Source organism: Prorops nasuta, unplaced genomic scaffold (genome assembly GCF_024137725.1).
Source record: "Prorops nasuta isolate Cenicafe-Biocafe unplaced genomic scaffold, Cenicafe_Pnas_1.2 PNAS00004, whole genome shotgun sequence".
NCBI lineage: Eukaryota > Metazoa > Arthropoda > Insecta > Hymenoptera > Bethylidae > Prorops > Prorops nasuta.
Genome location: NW_027116801.1, coordinates 7,769,048 through 7,789,300, shown reverse-complemented (window position 1 = coordinate 7,789,300; position 20,253 = coordinate 7,769,048). Strand labels below are relative to the sequence as shown.

General features: G+C 34.3%; 1 protein-coding gene and 1 long non-coding RNA gene across 4 annotated transcripts in view; both read right to left on the bottom strand.

The window, feature by feature from the left end:
* The window catches only part of LOC136773112 (calcitonin gene-related peptide type 1 receptor-like), a 153,539-nt gene extending 142,292 nt beyond the window's left edge, over positions 1–11,247 (bottom strand). For all 3 annotated transcript variants that reach the window (XM_066726533.1, XM_066726532.1, XM_066726534.1), the window contains exon 1: positions 9,795–11,247. The gene's annotated coding sequence lies outside the window, so the exon portion shown is untranslated. The remainder of the gene's footprint in view (positions 1–9,794) is intronic.
* A 4,250-nt stretch (positions 11,248–15,497) lies between these two features.
* On the bottom strand, positions 15,498–16,073 carry LOC136772921 (uncharacterized). The gene is made up of 2 exons (XR_010822526.1): positions 15,803–16,073; positions 15,498–15,713 (listed from the first exon to the last, which is right to left on the bottom strand). It is a non-coding gene; the product is annotated as an uncharacterized lncRNA (long non-coding RNA).
* Between the last annotated feature and the right edge of the window lie 4,180 nt (positions 16,074–20,253).

The window sequence follows — 20,253 nt, the reverse complement described above, 5'->3', positions numbered from 1 at the left end:
GAGATCTTTAACTACTGAAGCCCGCAGCATCTCCCCCTTATTCTACTTTCCGCACCTCAACCCGTTCTCTATTCCTCTTTCGCCTTCTCTTCTCGCACGTTTACATATTTCTGGTTTGGACAAGCGATCGATAATCCAACGAGTCGGTATAGCTTTCAATTATATTAACCGCGTTTTCGAAAATGCTGAAACGTGCGGAACACATAGCGCAGGATAATCGAATAGGTCGCTGAAACTATATCGATTACTGACTCTCAAATTTCAGCTGAAATTGTGAAAGCGCTGATCCCACCGAGATGATGCTTCAAAATTGCATGGAAGATTCGCGAGTATCCATTAGAGGGTCTGTCGGACCAAAAAGTTCCTTATACCTACTGCAACCTCCGCAGCATCACCCTCTTTTCCACTTTCTCTCACTCTAGCCATACTTGCAAATTTACCTAACGTCTTCCTTTATATTTCAAGCTTAAACCACGCGCTTATCATCCCACCCTCATCCCCCCTAGTCCTCACTTCAGCGAACGGAACCGTTTGTAAGCATTGCGAGGTCTCCAGTCATTCGAGAAAAAAGACGGGAAAAGAATATACATAGGCCCCATAAACCATCGTGACACACCGTACGAGAACAGAATTCTTGCTTCATTGCCATATCGTCCCTCTAACGAGCTCATTTGTGTCTCGGACGACAGAATATTGAGATTCTGAAGTGAAAGAATTGCCTGCCAAAAAGGAGCAATGCCGGGTTGTGTCAAAAGTTTACTGGGGCAAAAAAATCGACGCTGTAACTTCTACACGAGGCTATATCAGCCGTAATCGAAAGGGATGAGTGTTTAGATGCGTTTATGGCATCGTGAAAAAATGACACAAAAGCGTGCCATACTGCAGCTATCGCAGCAACGGATAAAACGAAAGAAACACGATTAAAGGTCGATTCACACCAAATTCGTTGTGCAACGCAATACAGGTGTTTTTTCAACGTACGTTTATGTAAGCTCTCTACGCATGTACGCAATCGATAACTGAGATGGAATGTAACTTTGGATGAAAAAAATGACATATAGGTATTTATAGAGAGAATTATTGCAATCTTATAGAATTAGTTTATTGTTTGATAGAAAACGTGGAAAACTTCGTGTCAATTTCAATGGGATTCGAATATTTAAAAGTTATTAGTATAGATGGAACAAAAACAATTGCACTGAGTAGGGTCGCTCATGTTTTTACAATCCGCGTGCATTTGATTACGTAACATCACCCTGTATAAGCATCTTTTCAATTATTAGGAAAGTACTATAGTATACTTTAAAAGCAAATGATAGAATTTTCATAATGTAAGCACAGAAGAAGTCTGATCGCCGATCGAAAATACTACGACTTTTTGTTCTCATCCAAGTAAACCAATTAACGATAAACCGATTATAACGGAAATGCGTGAAAGTATATTAATTATAATACCACGATAGCCTCACTCGGGGCTGCACGGGTAACACGCGGAAAAGCGATATTTTCTCCTTGAATGGAAATAAAGGAATTTTTATGATAAAAGCATGCAAGAAAAAAGTCCAATTAGCGATTGGAGCGTTCACAATGCATCGATTTGAAAGGTTTTTCACGATTAATAACGAATCCGTTAAAGATCCATGATGGGTGAAGAGGTATAAATATTTATGGGTGAAACGTATACGCGTGTATGCGTGTTTGTGTTTGCAATAAAGTACGGGATTTAACATTGTTTTGAAAAGCAACCGATGGGATAATTGGAGTTGAACGTGATACTTTATAAGTTTTTTGAATCAGGTAAGAACAAAATTCTATATAGGAAATGAGAGATAGAAGAGAAACATGGTTTATTTGGTCAATTTAAAATATATGAGACCGAATTGAGGATTTAGTGATGCGAGGTGGGAGGAGTATTTAGATTCTCCGTGCCGCTAAGACGACCGTGGATACGCAAGACGATATAATTATAGATTGCAGTATCAGGTACCCGTCTACTATAACCTTCGTGTCACACGTGCGCGAACGGTAATTAATTGACTGATGTATACGAGAGGGAAATCTCGCGCCATCTCACCTATTTAACCACGATTCGCTAATGTAAACTCAACTCCTGTTCCTGCGGAAACTCGATAACAATCGCGATTCGACTCTTGCGCTCGCATTTACCGTGAAGATTATCATAATTTGAGAAAATTTCATCATGTCGTTAAAAAGCTAGCCTAGCTTCCGATAAAACTTTTGCCACACGCCAAACGACAGGCATAATCGATCCAATTATTCGCATCTATCTTAATGCCAGCTAATCGCTGGTAATTCATAATAAATATCGCAATATTCATCCTATATCAATAGTATTAGATATAGCAATCATCAAACTGATCTATATAGTATAACGCAATGAATTATGGATACCTTTGCCTCTATTATCCCGAGCAATTATCGAATTTTTAAATGGTTTGCTTTGAAATACGTGAAAATCGTTTGTTTCGTAATTACAGCAGTGCTGCTGCTCTACGTAATCCAATAGAATTATATTACGATGAAAACACTGCATTTTTTCGAATTTTGCTGCAAAACAAAAATAGCCACCGTTGATCTAGCATGGGACAATAATAGTAAATTACAGTTGTGTCGCGGAGTAATTGCAGTAAATTGATCGAAAAACTTTTTCACCGATAAGATAAATATTAACCATTGTTCATTTTGTATTGTGCAATTGGTGGGAAATTGCATCGTCCGCAACGTTTCCTGCATGTATTTTGCTATATGCTCGTGTGAAAGTCATGGAATAATAATCGGCACGACTGCAACGAATTCGTCGAGAGATTATTGTATTTCCAATTGCTGCAGGGAAGAAGAACGTACGTCAGATTGGTGTGATGGCAATCGGTAGAATTTCAGGTGACACGAGTATTGCGAATTAACTATATATATAGACTGCATGGGGTTTTTGACACATCATGCGAATATTGCTACATTTGAGGTGGCAATAATGGATGAGAATGGAATTTTAGAGCAGAGACTCGGATTCCTCCAGAGAAACATTTTCCAGTATTGAATTCGATAAACATGGATGTTCTTAAGTAGATATATATATATATATATATATATATATATATACCTATATTCTCTCTGTGCGAAGCCTGCACGATCGATACGTCCAGATGTAAAATAAAATTATTCCGATCAATGGGGCGAGGGGACATTGGCCAAAGCCTTCCTTATAAATGTACTCACGAAACGCTCCCTCACCCCAATAACATATATCGCATGTTTCTTTTTAACTTGGGGAAAATCTCATCCCTCGTGCAATCTTTAAAGTACCACAGACATTTTTCCAGCCTTCCTCGGTTTGGAAGAAAAGTGGATTAGAGTTTTAACGGAATAAGAATGGTTAAAAAAAATCCTTCCGTTAATTCTACTCGGTTCGTTTGGTCGCTAGCTCGCGTGTTCTTTGGGCGTAAGTGGAAAAAGCTGTAAATGCCGCAGAAAGGAAACTCGGATGCAGGGAATTTAGCTGCGGATTTAATTTGTAAGAGGAAAGCCTGCGCTGTGCGAATGGGGGTTTCCAGTGAGAATATCTTATTTTGATTTATTAAATAAATTTATGCGCAGCGTCTCTGCTGTGTATTATAGTTACTTAGTTAAGGCAGGGTCGCTTAAAAGCTGGTCAAAGCGACAAAGTTACAGGCTTTGGGATCTATCATTCGATAATGCAGTATATATAGGTAGTCGCTCCCTCCGTTGCACACGGGAACAGCTAATAGCTTCGATACGTTGTTCCAATACTCCGTCGGTGTCCGATATAATCCTTACAAGGCAAATCCTTGACTAGTTTTCTTATTGCACCACACAACGTGTTAATCAACATTTCACAATAATAGACTGTATCGCGTAACAAAGCTTTGCGATAAACGTGAAATTCAGAGTAAACTTTTCTCGATATTCTCTACTTCGTATAATCTGTCCCATTATATTTCTAAAAGCTTTATATTCGATATTACAGAACTGCGTGTCTTTCAACGTCTAACGAGAACAAAGCATTCTTTTCAGTATTATTGCAAGTAGGAACTTTGACATTGAATTTATTTCATATATCATTAATCAAAACTTCCTATTATTCTTATTTTCAACATTGCACAATACCAGAAGTATTACTCACGACGCAACTTTGCTAAAAACACGACATTCTGGCAGTAAATTTTCTCGAAATTTAAAATATTTTTACATTTTTAATTTCTTATTGCACCAACCTACGTTTCGTAAAATTGCATGATATTTTAAAACCAGACGGTATCTCTCTTAACACATGACTTTGCTGAAAACGTGAAATTCATAGTAACGGATTTTTTTAGTTTTTTACATCAAATACTGTCCCATAATATCGTTAAAAACTTCGCAGCGTTCGTTATTAAATATTTAATAAAGTAGAGTTGCGTCATTGAACGTTTATCGATAACAAAGCACATTTTTTATTATTGTTATTGCGAAAAGGATCTTTGCCACTGAATTTATTATTATATCATTAATCACAGCCGTAATTTTTTATGTTTCCATGCATGAATATCAATTGAAATAAGCGAATTATTATAATAGATGTATTTATTGACTTCGATACTGTCAAACGTACGCGTGTGCGCAAAAACTGAAAAAATATTTGATCCGTTGCATATTATTATTATAGAATCGTCTTTTTGGTTCGTGCAAAATCGTTAGAGTCACGATTATCCGCAGGCGATCGCACAACACGCAATGGCAACTAGCAATCATAATAGAAAACGAAAAGGTGTCAAATATCCTACTGAATCTAGCTGCCCTATATTTTTTATCTCCGGATCCAAAAGGCAATATATCTCCAAGGAAATGAGACTGCCAGCTCGTGAAACCAATTGTTTTTAATCACTCGCGTTAAGAGCACAAGAAACTCCATCGAAAATTATTATTCCGATTTATCGAAACAAATCCCATAAAGACTTCAGTAAAATGTTCTATTTCGAGAGCACATATATTGCATTATGCGTTTCAGAAGGAAGGAACAAGCTCTATAACGATCCTTTTATAGAGAATCTAATCCAGTATTATATCCTCCTACGTCTTTGACGCTAATTTGCTGAAAATTGGTGGGACTCCTCCCCCTCACCCTTCACCCTGGATGATAATATTACGCTGAGACGAATGAGGGGTTGAAAATTTAAGGAGCGAAACTCACGAATCTCAGGACCAGTCGACTTTGCTTTTAGCAGCAATATTCATTTCACGAGTCGCGAATCAAAAGAGGATCGCCGCTCGTTTCAGTTACGTCAAGCTTAAATGTCAGCGAGTCAACGCAGCAACGATTACGCTTCGCTATTTTCTCATTTGCGCCATTTGCAAATCGAGAGCTGACCTTTTTAAGAAACTTTTGCTGCTTTCAAGATTTACGTTACCATTTTCAAAACTAGCCGAGCTTTTCATATGGAAATAAAAAATTCTCACTTAACACGAACTTTTTTAAAGGGCCAATAGTATCGCGACTATCGTTTCTACATTATTTTTATATAACGAAAAGAATGATACAAATATTTTTATATTGATTTACAATTTTTCATACAATATGCACCGTAAAGGACGTATAAATATACATGCAATATTCGAGTCTATTGTACAGTATTCGTATCTGTTGTTTGTCTTTTTCTACTTATTTTCTCTCTGGGCATAACGAACAATCAGTGATTTTCTCGCCGGAAGGAAAGAACGGACTGCACATGCAGTTTGCAGGTATAAAAATTTTACATCACACTACTACTAATAACCTTTTTAACGTTTGTATATAATTTAGTAGTTTTGCAGAATAATTTTCATCATTTTAAAAATAAACTCGAATACTATTAGCTTATTTATTTGTTAAACAGAGTTACAAGAGATGTATTGACAATAAATCGTTTATACTTGCTCTTCAATGTTTAACGAGAAGTGAACATTAACAAGAAAATATATAAGCTATATGAGCAATGACAACAGAATTTGCAACACTGAGATGAAAAATGGTATTTACGGGATTACTATATAAAACTAATGAAAATTATTAAAAATGAACGATACAATATAATCTAACTCGGAAAAATTATTATTTAAATACCATAATTAATTTAACAATATTGTGTACTATTGGATAATAATAATACTTTTAATAGTATGTTAGCATGTGCTAAACGCTACCAATTACGGACACTGCATACCAACAAAACGATAAAGAAATGAAACAATGTTACACGTGCACGTTGCTAAATGTTAAAATCCTGAATTTCCTACAATTCTTAAATCAAATATTAATAATATAGAAACAGGGAGTATAAGATTCAAATAAGAACGAGAAATCTGTCTCATTTATTTTCCCCCATTGCATGGTTTTTCCACTTTTCCACCAAACTTTGTCAACGTTCCTCGCACGAATCTCGAGGTCAAAGCTCAATTTGTACCTCGAACGAGAGGATTTATTGGCAAAAAAAAACTAAGTACACATCGGGTCACGTCAAACAAACGTTAAACGCTAACGTTTCCAGGCAATTATAGAATTTATCGTTATACAGCGTGTGGAGTTATTGGCAAAAAGGAAATAATTACACGTCGCGTCACGTGAAATAATGACGTGTCACAGATTTATCTTGGCTCGCAATGATGCTGAGAGAATATCTATACATCAATCGTTTATGAAATTCTGCTCCATCGACAAATGAGACTGATGTTTCGAGTGAAAACTTGCATGGAGAAGTTTTCCCCGAGCTTTTCCAATTTTCCAAGTATCATCTTCGGGAGTTCAAAGGTCGGCTTGTTGTTTGAACGCTAATCGCTCCCAGGCAAGATTGTAAAATCTATTGTTTCAGCTTTGAGCTCGCGGTTTGAAGAATAAATCGTAATTGCAGCAGCTATTGTACTCGGGTTCATGCTGATGCATCATTGTTATGTACATATAGTATGTCATTTATTTCTCATTTATTTAGCCCTCCATTGCACGCATAAAGCTTAATGGGGTGTCCACGCACCTCGTATGTTATTCTCTCTATTTTAATTATTAATTTATCTGTCTTTCCAACGTTCGCATTCTAACAGGTGTACGCAAATGACACACAAGTGTACAGCGTTCGAATATAATTTTGAGTCGAGAATTATTATCGTATAATGCATAAAATCAATTATCGTTATATGTAATAGGAGAATTATCAGACAAATTAACGACGAAATATAGCACATACATACATGTATATAGTTAAAAAGAAAGGATTTGCTTAGTAAAAAGTGTAATGTATATCAGAGATTCTCGAGCCATCATTTCAAGGATAAGGGAACGTTGCGAGCTGACGATATACACAAGCAGAAAAATCATTTTACATTCCCCTCGTACATCTAAGCTGTATGCTTTACGAGCGCTGGCCAACCAACGTTTTTTTATACATCTAATATCCTGCTATTTATGACTATTACGGTGCTCCGTATAACATTTCGTCTCAGCATTAACCCACTTGTCATACAAATATTTGCATGCTCAGTCTGTCACTCGCTTGCTTATTCAACTTTGCTTTGCTCTCGTATTCCTAAATAATAATAATAATAAATAGCATCCGCAACAATTTCAGTTAATCGAGTGAACGAAGAAAAATTGGATGATAAATTTAGAAAAGTATATTCGCCCAATTATAAATCATGGAATTAATATTTTGCAGTTCTTAAGCTGGGCATTATTTAACTAAAAAAAAAAAGACTTTTTTCTTTAATAATATTACACCAAAGAACGAGTCTACAGTGAAAGCTCGGGTCGTAATGCTGTTAAAGCTCCACAGGCAAATGCTCGTAAGTTATGAAGTGGAAGCGCGACGGGTGATTTGTTTTAATTAGATTTCTAAATTTGTTAGCTTTTGTGGGTTTGGGACTAACGAACGGAGTCTTAATGATCCGATAGCTGGTCGGTCGTTGGACAAATTTATTGAGTTAAGACGTCGAGGTAGTTAAGGGTTCATGCTTAACTGCATCGTAAATTGTTGCGCGAAAATGTAACCGCAGCAATGGAAGAAGCGACGGATGTACCAACTTGATAAATGACCGTTTCCTACCGTCAGAAGGCTACAGCAACGTTGTTAAGGCACGAGGAGAAAGTTAATACCGTTAAGTATGTGTTACTCGAGACACACTATGAACAACAAACCTCGTAATTTACGCCCCAAAGGTATCCCTCTCTATACCTAACTAAACAAAGCTAAAGTTGATTCTCTCTCTTTCTCTCTCCCTCTCTCACTCCCAAACAATCGAGCAAACACAAAAGGAGAATAATCTTTTCAACAAATTTTACGTCAATGTTTTACATTAAGGTATCAATGTCAATTAAAGCAATAATATTTGCATTCAATTTTCATTCGTTTGGATATTGATTGTCAAATATTATCAATCGTATTGTACATTTGGTGCAAATAAAATTAATATTTGTATACAAATTTAATTTTGTTGAACGTCGATTGCTAAAAATGATCGATCCTATTATACTTGCTGAAAAAGAGAGAAAAAGAGCAAAGTGCAAGTACCTAATTTTTCTTCAATTCAGTTAAAATTTAATTGTCAAATATTATGAAATTATCTCATTCATTCAATAAACTTTGAACGTTATGCTTTGTGTTTTGGTGACAGTAAAATAAGTTTTCAGAAATTCTACAGCATTTAGAAAGAAAGAATTTTTAAACTAATTTTTAACATGGATTGGATGCAGAATTCAGAATCATCCAGATACTCGTTTTACAATTAATTTAACCATAAAAAAGGCAATTCCGACATTACAGGAAGCCGGCGTTTAGCCCGAGTGTAAACAATCGAGAAGCGAACAATTTCGAGAATATCTGTGCGGCCCATTTCCATCTCTGCTTCAGACTTTAAAGAGATAACCTACGTTTTGTGATCTGTGACAAAGTATTAATTTAAAAATTTGTTAAAACACAGAGTGTTCGATGGTGGGAGTCACACATACATTATTCAAGTCTATGGAAAAAATGCTAAACGAAAAGAGTTAACCACTTTTAGAAAAAAGTTTAGTTGCAAAAATTCATTTAAAGTAACTGTACAGGTGACGCATCTCGGTTATTAATATTTATCCAATTCAATAGATATTTGCAGGAATTAATTTTATTACGTTCGATTGAGAAATATTTATAGGATCATTTGCCTGATATGATACACGTGAAGCAATATATATACACTATGCTGATTTTAGAATCCAATTGAATATTCATTGGAAAAGGTAACGTGCAATTATAAGCAAAACATCGAACGATTCGTTAACCATATAAGTTTAATAAAAAGTAAACATAAATACTAGTAAAATCTACGTCAAAATAATCGCATTGCGTTGATTTAATGTCGAAAAGTTAAATTATTATTTTCATTAATTTTTTTATTAAAAATTAAAATTATCTTCTGAAAATTCGTTAAATCGCAGCTTAGCGATAGCTTAAGATTGCGGATTATATTTCGATACAAGCTTATAGCTGAAGAGAAAAGAGTCGATAGTAAAAGATTCAACCAAAACAAAATTAAGTTTTTCACAGTTGCTTTCAAGAACAAGTTGCAAGTAGAAAAGTCAGTAAAATCGGGCGTGTCCAAGTTGCCCATTTGGGTACATTTCGAAGGTTTCGATCGGTGGAATTGGTTTAATTTACAAAAGGATTATTTAATGATTATGAGAAAATTTTCAGTAGACTCGAAAAATCATGTACGAAAATTTGCCCATTAATTAATAAACAAACTTTAAATGGAGAAATAGCACGTTTACTCACCAAATTAGAGAATGGTAAATTCTCCAGTGGTGAAGGCTTTGTTGGGCCAGACAAGAGGGTTGATTTTCGTTTACAAGAGCAAGAAACACAACAGCAACGACAACAAAAACTTTGATGGATTCGCGTTTAATCGTTTACGATTAATCCATTTCGGCCAGCTCGCCAGACGATCGGAAATCTCGTCGAAGTTGAAAATCCTCCAATTTTCGTACGTGCACCGCATTGGCCATTCACCAATCTTCCGCTTCTCACTTTTGCCACCTCCCCCTCCACTCCCACTGCCCCCACCACCACTCTCGATTCTTTTCAATTGTGCGTAACTCAACGAGATGCAGCGAATTCTACCATTTGCACTTCAGAAAAAGCAAAAATAACGAAATAAAAGAAAACGTGAAAAAAAACCTCGTCCCCGACTGGACGTGTAACTTGAATTCAATCGGAGCGATTCGGGCTGCAGCGCTTTTGTTGACGTTCGAACGTATTTTTCTCGCTTCCGATGTTCCGATGGTCGACCCAAAGTGTGACGAGGATCATGTTAGTCATTCTACTCGTAAAAACCACGGTGCTCTTTGTTCAATCTCTCATGAAGATTCCCACAAATTCCGGAATATTCTGCCTGCGACTATTTCGAGTTGTATCACTTGAATCTGTCGAAATATATCCCTTAAAATGGAAACAATAATATTTGGGAAAATTCTTCTCTTCAAGGTTAAAATCAGCTTGTCGGGAATATCTTGGAATCGAGACAGCACAGATAAAATAGAATTTCGATTTATTTCGTGATTGTAACTATCTTGCTAATTTCTCTCATTGCCTGCAAGTCACGTGTGCCTAGTCACGTGTTACTCGCAAAAGGATTTATTATCGGGCCGTTTGCATTCGTGCCGCGTTAATTGTTTCGGAAGAATGCTTCGAGCTTCTGGAGACAGAAAATCTACGTGGTAGCAGCAGCAACAGTTGAAGAGTAAAGATTGAATGGTGCGCAATATCAGTAGAAAACTCCAAGCACAAGTGGAGTCGTACTACTTATTTTCACTGTCAAATGTCATCACACATATAACAATAAGTATCCCGAGATCGACGAGATAATTCGATCGCAGCAAAGGAGAATTTTCTACTTGTTCAACACGTGCAACAAAGTTGCAAAACTGACATTTAAGTTATTGTCAAAATTCTTGATGGATCAAGATTGCAAATGGTCAGGCTATAGGTTTGAGGAACTAATCATTAAGATTTTTTCTTTTTTTATGATCGAAGAGAAAAAAATGTGGTTTTTGGTGAAAAGTGAGGAGAATTTTGGAGGGTCGTATATGGCGTAATTAGAGAGAATATATTTAGACGGGGATGGGAGAGGGAAAGGGTGGGGATAAAAGAGATAATTTTCAGTGAATGTTAGAGAGAGGATGGCTCGCACTTGTGGCGTGTGTGGAGGGAGCCGAAAAACTTGGCGGTGCACGCGGCCGCGCGGCGTATACTGAGCTAGCCGAATGACAGAAACGTGACTCCAAGTGCGCGCGCTTCCACTCTCGCTCTCTCTCTCTCTCTCTCTCTCTCTCACTCGCAGCACCTCCATCTACACCAATATCAACCTACCCACAAACCTACCTCTCCACGACCTACCGTTATCCACCGCTCCTCCACTTTCCTCACCATAACAACCTTAATACCGTTTTTAACACTTTAACACCCTTTATCGTTTCTCTCATGCGTTACAATTAGTCTTATTATTGTCGTCTTAAAGTCACTCATTTATGTGTAACACTGATTGAAAAGTTTTCATTGATAAAATAAAAAGCAATTTTTATCATTTTCTAGAGTCAAATCAAAATTATATTCATTCCGAGTATAAAGTTTCCAGACAGAAAAAAACATCACACTTTTTTTTAAGGTTTTCTATTACTTTTATTTGCTCTTACCTGCACAATAATTTTTATTTCTCTTCGAAACATATTATTATTTCTTTTCGTGTACTTTGGTCAAAGTTTTATTAATTCTTTGATGTTATAAAGTTTACAGCAGTAACGGATTTAACATCATTTTTAACACTTTTCCATTGCTGACTTACCCCTACTCCATTAATTTTTTTCCCAAGCCTCATCCACCATTAATGTATAGTGTAAAGTTTTATTAATTTCAATTATAATGGTGTTAGAGTAGCTTTCTTTAGACGTTAGTCACGGTGTCTCAATAGCGAAATCCATGCTGACGTTCATGTCTTATCCTGCCAGCAAGCATCCACTTTATTTTGCTCTCAACTAAACAACCATTAGCATCTATTCATCTTATCCACTTTCTTCGTTTACTTTACGTTTGCCTGATATTCCCTTTTTCTCTTATTCCAACCCCAATTTACTTTTATCTCTTGTAGTCAAAACTAATTTCTAGTCAAAACCTTCAGCTAATTTCTAATTATTTTTCTCTTATTTCGCTACTTTATTTTGCTTCATTATCAAATTTCATCTTCCACTTCATTTCTAAGATTCGCCTTACTCAAACATCGAAATTGAACTTTACTTTCTCCAGGGCATTATTATACCTTTATTTTTCCAGAGAGTCTGTTCTTTCCCCTTATCAAATGCAGCTTTTATCTAGCTTTAATTAATCTACGTTTCAGATAGTCCAGATCTTGCAATGAAAATTAAATTCTATCTACGATATTACGCCAATTTGTCACGATAAAACGACTCAATATTTTTAGTATACTAGATAATCCTATTAGGATTCTCATTTAAGTGAATAAATCTTATATTTAGCTTTTTTTCGTTGCGATAAGAGTAATTTACATAATTATAAGATATTCTCTAATTGCTTGATTAATTAAATCATTTTTTCAGCCCTTTGGTAATTCATCGAAAATTAACGGTTGATAACCAATGAGAGAATATATGAATAATTTCTGCTCTGATTAAAACTCGCAAGTGGACGACTTGACTTTATAATACTCAGCGCAATTATTGAGAAATACTTATCATTCAGAGATCGTTCATATTCGAAAGATGGACAATTATCGAGATTAACGTCACTTTCTAATTCTCTATATATTGCCTGTTCAAATCAGAAGAAGAAACGTCGTCATTCTCAAACAGAAAATTGCACGATTTTATTCATGACGTGACTCATTTTTCCAACGATTTGCAGCAGTGAGAAAATGTATTTCAGTTATTCGAGCAGTTTCCCTTTACCATTTTCTTTTCCACTTGAGATAATAAACTTTAAACTGTAAATTTATATCCTGCCGATATGATGGAGCGCAGTTTCAAAAAGATAAATAGGACCGAAAGTCAATTCAATGCGTTTTTGACATAGGTAGAGATCATGCGAATCTACTTACTGATTATATCAGAATTTTAACTTCTCTAATCGTGATAAACTCTTTCAATATTTTTTCCGACACCGATCCATTTTTCTAATTCCAATTTTGAAAATGCCAAAAGCACTTTTGTTTAAAATCTTCTCCAATAAAACTTCCACAAATTACCAACAATTACCAGTCAAAGTTACATTAAATAATATGATTTATATCAATTTTACACAATAAACGATAGGATTATAAAAGTTTGCAGCAAAATTAAATACTTAGCTTACCAAATAAATTGTCAATTTAATGACTTCCAGTCGGGCTGCGGAAGGTCGCAAAAGGCTTCTCATTTCTATTACGCGTACCGCATAACTAAGTAGTTACTCTTTATATGCAGATTATACACAACACTTGTTGAATATCACAATAGTGCATAAACGGTACAATGATATTGCGCTATGTGTGATTAGCGTAAATGAAAATATAAACAGAACAAGTCAGATATTTAATTCCGATTATGAAAAATGCAATTAAATTTTGTATTATTATTAAAAATATAGCAAATGGAGAGCTGAGATAATTCACATATTAATCATTTTTTCTGAAACACTCATTCGCCATTCAGCAGTAACGTCCTAAGTGGATAATTTAATTAACTTCGCGAAGCATTAACTCTGTGAACTATAATAATAATTGAAATACAGATAAATCATAAAAAAAACGCGATGAGGTTATTTTATCATAGATGCTTTTTTCAAGCATAGCTTTTGTCCTGTCTACAATAAGGCTGGTTAAATAAGAAAAAAGAAGAAATGAAGGCGTGCATATTTGTAAGTTGAAAGTTGCGAGAAGGTGGGAGTGGCTGCAGGTCGGTGGAAAGTGAATTAATTCCACCAGTGCGGACCCTGGTCACACTCTGTTTGGTGAGCTTTTTCCAGCTCCTTTGAACGTTGATTCTTGCTTCTGTCGTGTATATCGACCTGGCTGGTTCACTCAGTCATTGAAATGATCAAGCGGCTAACATAAGCGTAGAGCAGCTGAAGATAGTGATTCAAGCAAATCGTCGAGTCATTTTCGTTGGCATTGACGTGAAAGCTCTCGATTTTATCAGGAAATACACGAATCATCCTGGTACAACTGGTGCAATGTGCTGCTAATAATAGTCACGAGACTAATGATATAGTCAAGTCCAATCCAGTGTAGTACGGATTATTCGCCCAATTAATTCAAATTAGCAAATAAGAAATACCTGTCTCACATTGCATCCCCCTAAACAGGTTTTGATGGAATACCAAACAAATAGGTCTACTCTTATTCCAAAGAATCAAAAATACTGTAAATATAAGAATAGATCAAAAATGTACTATATATTGCAAACAGTACATTAAATAAACTTAATTAATAGCAATAATTTTATTATATTGCAATAAAGTAACATTGAAAGTCATTGAAATTATATTGTTTATAACACAAGTAGTCATTGTTGTATAATAGGGAGATTTTATTAGGACTTTTACTTTTTGTATTAATTTAGATTTAGGAAAAATAGCAACATTGTCAGTTGTCGGTAAGGTATTCATAACTGAATTGTAAAAACCGAAAAGCTAGATCAAGCTTACCTTATGAGAATGCTTAAGTGCAGTATAACTGAGAAGACCCTCGGTTGATAATTTGGGAAACCTCTCATGTCTTTATTGACAAAGCAGTATAAGTATTTTTTATTGATTTTTAACATTTTAAAACCTTGATAATTTTCTAGATAGTGCCTTTAAGACTACAGCTGTGGTATTTATACGCTATAATTATAAATAATATATAGAATTGAATAATGATATGTTTTTTATATATTTAATTTAATTTAGTAAAAAAAAAGCAATACTCAAATACGATTTACACTTAAATCAATAATAAAAAGACAACATCAATGAAATTAGTAAAAAAAATTGTAAGACCATTGTTTTTAATATTAATTGTAATAAAAAAAAAACAAGCTTCTCTTATACGTACACGTAGAATACTTGTTGCAACGTTACGAAGTGCTATAAATATTTTTGTTTCAACTATAGAAATTTATGCTTTTCTGAACGACATAAAATACCGTATCAAAGCATATCTAAATACATTTATTTCCTCGTGTCTCTATAAAAATCTTTTTTCCACGATTTTCTAGACGAAACATTTTTAAGTATCATAATAGATATCATAAAATTTGTATAGCTTTATTTAAGAGTTGAATTATATATTATTAGTATTACTAATTTAAATGAAATAAATGACATTAAATTAAATTAAACGTGAGCTTTACTTATTTTTCATAATTCGCACAATTTAATTTGTAACTCTATAAAAAATATTTTAATAGAACCATAGCGACTAATCAAAGGTTGGATAAAGGCCAAAAAACGTTTTACTTATTAATAGTTTATTTATTTATAATAGCACAACATGGCTAAACATTAATACTAAAATTTTGTACGGGTTGCTAATTACACAAATGCTAATGAATTTTAGACTGCCGCCTCCTCCTCAAGAAGATCTGCAAGATAGTCACAAGCTGCATGGTAAAGCGCCATAAGTCTCGGCAAGGGAAGATCTATACCGAGATTGTGATCAGCCAGTATCTAAAGTTAAAAGAAAAAAAAACAATCATAGCTCGCATTACTTATAAATATTAAATATCACAAGAGGATATTTTTATATTCAATATTACCAAAATAGCCTTCCGATGAACACACTTTTCAAATGGAGTTATCCCCATAACTGTAACTACAAGCAGAACAAACGTGAAAATAAATACAATCGCACTCGTCGACATCTCTGAACTTTGTAAAACAGCAAATGATTATCAACGTCTACTATTATATATACATACATTTAAAAAGCTATAAAATTTAATCGATAAATAAACTTTTTAAATCGTCGATATTAAAATTCTAATATTTATTTTTCTACACACCTCTTGAAAAATTTAATAGAAGTGTTTCATCCCCGTCACGAGAAAACTTTGCATAATTAGGCATACATAATATAAATACACATGGAGTATAAATTAATTTTAAGGGCTATACATTAATTTCTCTAATACATGTTACATATATCACGGACGGTCTTAATAATAAATTTTTGGTAGTGTAAAAGAAAAATAAATTTTATCAAAAAATCGTAAAAAATATATACGTAAATGTGTTGAAAATATTTGTTATGTTCCAATGTATGTATATTAGCTTCGCGTGTAAAAATATTAAAGCTAAGGTGTATCTTAATCATGTATTTTACTGACATTTTTGCCATATAAATATATCCTCTAGAAAGAATAGAATTTTTATTGCTTGAATTCATACTATTATTCCTAACTAATTTAAATCTTAAAAAGCTAAGTTGTAAGTTCTTTAATAACAAAATTATTCTTTTTCGCGCGTTTCCTTGTCTTTCTTTGTACAGACAACTTCACAATGTCAGATTAAGGTATAAATAATCTTCACAAAGCAATTATTTCATAAGCATCATTTGTTTATTAACAATGTTACACGCACAATCATACATAGAACAACCTTTTCTGATTATAGAGACATTTTAACCCGACGTATACAGAAAGGGCTTTCGCTATATAGAGTTAAGTCGTTATCTGTATGCTATGTCCGTGTTGCACGTGATAATACACGCTCTGTCGAACTAAATCAGTCGACCGTTATGGTCTTAAACCAAATACTTAACAAAGTAGGATACTAATAATATTAAAAAAATTACACAGAAAATAATAACAAAAATTTGGAGAGGCTGCGAAAATTATTCTTCTCGCCATACAGAAAATTACAAACTATAAATATAGGATCGTATCTGAAATGTTCTATTTCTCATTGTCAAAATAATAGAAAAGACCACATTTATTGGTCCCTTCTATTATTTTCAAATAATTATTTTAAAATGCTACATAAAAAGTCGACGAGCTAATAAATAATACAGAAATCGATTGTAGCTACCATACTTTTATTTTTTTTTTTCATTTTCAATAAGTGAATTTTCGTCTCCTAAAAAAATGGAGACTGTGTTATTTACAATTTACGGAGATCTATTAATGTAATAGCATGTTGAAGATCTCTCTGTTTCTACATGACTCTCCTCGACTTTTTACAGTATTTCCACTGTACTTTCAAAGTCACGTTACTTTGTAATTTTCCTTCATTGTTTCTACTCCTTTTTGCAAATCGTAGAAAAAAACATAATGATACCAATATTAAATGCAACTACTTATAATCTGTACTTTAGTCATTTTCCTATTTCACACATTCAAGCTTAATCTGCGATATAAGGTGACTTTACTCCAATTAATCCATCGTTTTCTACTCATTTCTACCTTTATTCCGATATGATTAAAGACTTATCATCCCTAGCAAGTTTGACTCTATACTTGCAAGAAAATAAAGCTTTTGTACTTGATCAACTTGATTATGACAAAATAAAAGTTTGTCAAATTCACAAATAAATTGAGCGAGTATGATCTTTTCAATACATCTGAACATCTCGTTCATTACATATATAAAAAGGTATATTATTATCGTAGTACATTCAATTCATGTATGTATAAAGTATCGCAAATCTTACATAAAGCGGCTTCATAAAAATCGTGCTATAACAAGAAACCTATAATGAACATATTAAACAAAATTCCTTCGTTTGCTTCTCTCATCGATTGATAGGTATGCTGTACAAATAGGTGAGAATATTGACAGAGTGTACAGCAGATCAATCTGATGACGACCAATCGGCTCTAAAAAGGATGAGTAAACTTTTACTTGTCTTTACTCTACGGTAAGAAAATAATATTCCTTTGTTTGAACGATGACAAAATGATTATTTAAATACGCGGCAGATTTAGGAAGCAAACGTTATGAAGTTTCGAACAATACGCCGAAGGTATAAAGCTATTGATTTCTCCCAAACTACGCAACAGATTCTATACTATAATAATTTTACGACCGCATAAAACGCAGACATTTAATTAACATAATACGCAGACACACGCACACACAAGTATGACTTTGTCTGCTTCATTTCGATTCTACATTTCTCTTTCTTCATTTATTTTTATCCTCTTCCCTTTAATCTTAGTCTCACGAAGATCATCGGATTGCTTCAACGTACAAAACTTTTTGGACCTTCTACTGTCTTAATGTATGTCTTCAACACACATGCACACTCTATACTTTGCATGTAAATAATGCCTATTTTCCAAAAGTATTTAAGAAAATACTATTCGAGTACAGAGATTTCCATTTCAATCGTCATAAAGACTTAGAGTGGAACAAGTTAAATATATCGTAGTCGATGTTACGCACACATGTTAGAGAATATGTTAATTATTATAAATAAGCCCGATTAATAGTTGCGATGATTAAGCAACAAAACTGGAGTATGTAGTATATAAATACAAATATGAACGAAAATAATTATACAGCACATTGCGTCAACGTAAAGTTTACGCAGTTTACCCTTTCTTTAAATTATCTCGATACTTATTGGCAAGTTGATACGATCACAATATTCTCTCGACATGTTGTGTCGTGTAATTTATGAGTCTCGATATTCGATGCGGCTTTATTGTGTTCCTGCAAAACCTCGACTCATGAATAACGGAAACATCGACCATTGTTAGACGATCAGTTCATAATAAAAGGTAGCAGGTACACTCCCGCATTTTCGCCTCATACTAGACATTTTTGTTTCCTTTAATACGCATCGTAGAACTATCATCAGAACTACTTCGGACGTGGATACTGAATGCAAGAAAAAATAATCTCTCGGCTATGCAGATCACCACACTGCGCCAAACAATGTTAATGACTTGAATTGCCAAATTTCCGTGCTCTCCATACTATATCCCCTATTCAGCATCCTAGTCTGAAGTAACTCTTGGATGCGAAATAAGGCTTTAGATTCATTCGCACGTAATAACTCAAAAAGCTCAAGCACAGTGACTAAATTGACTTAATCCCGTGTTTGAGTTTTAATATGCGCATCAAAATCATTGCAGAAAAATATCTTAAGCATCACTGTTGGAATTTCCTTTTTTTGTTAGTAGTATTCATTACTTATGTCATTTTAATCTTGAACGTCAAAATGGCATAGGCATACACAGGGATATCGGATTCCACAATATTTCATCGCTACACGCAATCGAGCGCTCAACAATATACGAGATTCCGTGAACAAATCAAATCTTACATAGTAAACGCGCAGAATAAAATATGCTAATGCAATTTTCAAGTTTTTATATTTATTCGGTAGTAATTTATCTCATAAACTAGCAGTGTAATTTCCACTAAAAGTGCTAGAAACTATTACGGTTTTATAAGAGAAAGTGAGATTGAAAACAATCACAAATAATATTTATAGAAAGTTCATCTTAAATAGGTATGTAAGATTTTTTAAGAAAATATATGATCTTCGCTAAGTGTATTAGCAGACACATTCCAGGTGACATTAAGAATAAAGTTATACATATTACATACGAAGCATGTATTATGAATAATAGTTGTAAATTTAAAGTAAGCACGTTTAAATACTAAGTTTTTTCTCTGAAAGATTGTGCTTTCTTAAAGACGATTGGCTGTTAGCGCTCGATAGCCTGCAAAGTAACTTCTCGCGTTTTCAATTTATAAAACGTGGCATTTCGGTTATCTTACATGGTTGTAACCGTACATCTCACCAATACTGGTTAAAATATACAAAATAACCACAAGTGTGTGGCTGTCTTTAGAGGCTCCCAAAGACCAACTAGATCATAAGACGATCGCTAAACAAGTCGTTTCAGTTTCTTAGCCAATCGACATCGTAAACGCCTCATGATTGTGTTGGTCTGTGGAAGCCTTCACACTTAACTGGCTGGTTGTGAGCACAATGTGATAACATTCACCATCATCCGGCCAATTAAACGCTAACGATAAAAGCGAAGTGCCACGAGTTGCTCGGTTTATTCTTTTCTCCGTTTCGTATAGTCTAATCCGGCTGACGTCGACATACATGAGCCATTTGAAACTCAATACACATGTAAAACGTGCTCGGTTACACGATGTGTACTTAGTGAGGAATCCCTTAAACGATTACAATTCTTATGCGTTATGATACGTGATGCTTATGAGCTTATCGGCTACCATACTAAAG